The sequence below is a fragment of the Orycteropus afer genome, unplaced genomic scaffold (assembly GCF_000298275.1).
Source record: "Orycteropus afer afer isolate SDZICR_OR568_19922 unplaced genomic scaffold, OryAfe1.0 scaffold00342, whole genome shotgun sequence".
Taxonomy (NCBI): domain Eukaryota; kingdom Metazoa; phylum Chordata; class Mammalia; order Tubulidentata; family Orycteropodidae; genus Orycteropus; species Orycteropus afer.
The window spans coordinates 3,202,326-3,204,789 of NW_006921929.1; the positions used below are offsets into that span (position 1 = coordinate 3,202,326).

The 2,464-nt window shown below is 41.5% G+C and overlaps 1 non-coding gene across 1 annotated transcript; it reads left to right on the plus strand.

Annotated features, from left to right (window-relative positions):
• The first annotated feature begins 2,360 nt into the window (after window positions 1-2,360).
• LOC122151242 lies at window positions 2,361-2,464 on the plus strand. The gene has a single exon (XR_006164047.1). It is a non-coding gene; the product is annotated as a U6 spliceosomal RNA (small nuclear RNA).

Genomic DNA, 2,464 nt, shown 5'->3' on the forward strand with positions numbered 1-2,464 from the left:
TAGAGAAAGGGGGAACAAAGGTGGCTCCCTTAAGGCTAGCTGGTGGATAAGGAAAAGGAGCATGTCTGATGCATGGTTGGATTGGCTTAGTAAGTGGGTATTGTGTTACACTACAAGCACTCAAAGGTGCCCCTGAAAGACTTGAAATCCTCCTAGTGGACAGTGCCCTCGGTCATCTATGTGGTATGGAAAGAACAGTAGCCTAAGGTAACATCATATATAAATTTGTAGCATTGGTGAATGTCTGAGCTGATTAGTCAGAGGCCTGGGAAAAGAAAGATGGAAGTTTGAGGATAAGGCAGATAGTAGAAAAGGCATATGGATGGACTTATGGGAGCAGGCACAACATGTGAAGATCTTGGTATCATATGTTAATGCCCACCAGAGAATTTCAACCCAGAAAGAGGCACTAGTAGACAGAACGACTTGGCCAGTTGATATCAGCTAGCTCTGTCACTAGCTACCTACCACAAGGCTAACCCAATAGGTTTATGAAGGAGTAGCCATATGGCAGGGATAGAGGCTATATGGGTCCAGTAGTTTAGACCACTCCACCCCTAATTACTCCCACTGCCAAATGTCCTATCTGCCAGCCACAAAGTCGAGCTCTCAGTGTGGTTCCATCCCTTGAGGGGATCAACCTTTCACTCTCTAGCATTTGATTACCTTGGACCCTTCCACCCTAGAAGAGACAGCAAATGCAAGTTTTTAAGAGCATCTCTCTGAAAAAAAAAAAAAAAAAAAAAGCTGCCTTTAGCCATTCTAGATATCCTGAGCACATTGATGACTGAAGGATAGAATCCACAGGCTGAAACCTACCAGAGAGCAGCAGAAGGAACTAGTAGCAGCACAGAGCACAGAAGCCTTTGTTTCTGTTCATTAAAAATGCAACCCCAACTCCACACATGCCATACCTTCTGATATTCTAGTTGAAGTCTCACCAGGAATCGGCCTGGCCTTTCTTGTTGCCTCCCACATACTGTGCAACAAAGTGCTTTCTAAAAGCTATCATTCAAGTAATCCCCTTTGGATCCACTGAGAGCAGCACGGGCTCTTTTGGGTTGGTTTTTAATTACCTCAGAATAATTTGGTGAACTTGAATTCAGATCAGGAAAAAAAAAAAGTTTCACTTGGTTCCACATGAACTGTTTGCAAATGTGTCTTTTCTGAGCCTTCTGTCAATTCTGCTCTTCCTAGGAGAGTCTTCTAGAGCTGATAAAAGATATGGTGGGTTGCCACGGATGCTGAGCAGCCTACCACAACTGCACATGAAGAGTACACATTTCTTGTACGTTTTGGAGACTAGGATATAAAATTTTCTTTTACAATCTCAAGCCAAGAAGATAGGTTTTATCTCTCTGAAATACTGAGTAATTACGGTCTGTAAACTGTAACAATTCATTTGGCTGAGGTTCAGTATCTAGAAGAAATAAATTATATCCTACTCTTCAGTGTGCACCAGCTTCCTGGCCCCCTAGAATGTAAGTTCCATGGAAGGAGGGCAGGGGGATTTTCATCTATCTTGCTCACTGCAGTATCACTAGCACCAACCACAATAAAACCAAAAAGCCAAACTTGTTGCCATCAAGTCAATTCCAACTCAGGATGACCCGTGTGTTACACACTAGAACTGTTCCATCTTGTTTTCTTGGCTGTGATCTTTATAGAAGCATATCACCAGCTCTCTTCTATAGTCCCACTCAGTGGATTCCAACCACCAACCTTTAGGGTAAGAGCTGATTGCAAATTGTTTGCACCACTCAGGAACATCTTTACCATGATAGACACTCAGTAAATATTTCTTGCATGATTGAATAAATGAATGAAGGGAGGAAAGTGGGGATTACTGGGATTTTAGGGGTACCAAGAAGGTTTTGATGCCCAAATAATTCTTTTCCACCAACTGAGGTTTTTAATTCTAAAGTCAGAATTTAATCCATTTGGCTTAAGTTTCCTATTTCACTTAAAATGAAAATGCCAGCAGCATTTTAAGTAATAATAAATTGGTACAACCTTATTGAAAAGCAATGTGGCAAGTAATCAAAATGTAAAATGTTCATACCCTTTGACCCAGGACCAGCTCTTCCAGAAATTTATCCTCTAGAAATATGCACTAAGAAGTTTATTACATTGTTTCTAAGGGGTGTAGGGGTGGAGGGATAACCTAAATATCCATTTTGTAGAGGATTGGTAAAACCAATTATGTCACACTCTATGATTATACCCCTGGATGGTGCAAACGTTAAGAAGCTTGGCTGCCAACTGAAAGGATGGAGGTTGGAGTCTACCCAGATGTTCCTCAGAAGAAAAGCCTGGTAATCTACTGCTGAAAAATAAGCCATTGAAAGCCTGTGATTTACTTGCTTTGGCAGCACGTATACTACAATTGGAACAATACAGAGAAGATTGGAGTGGCCCCTGCACGAGGATGACACAAGATTTATGAAAAACCTATGAAGCAGTC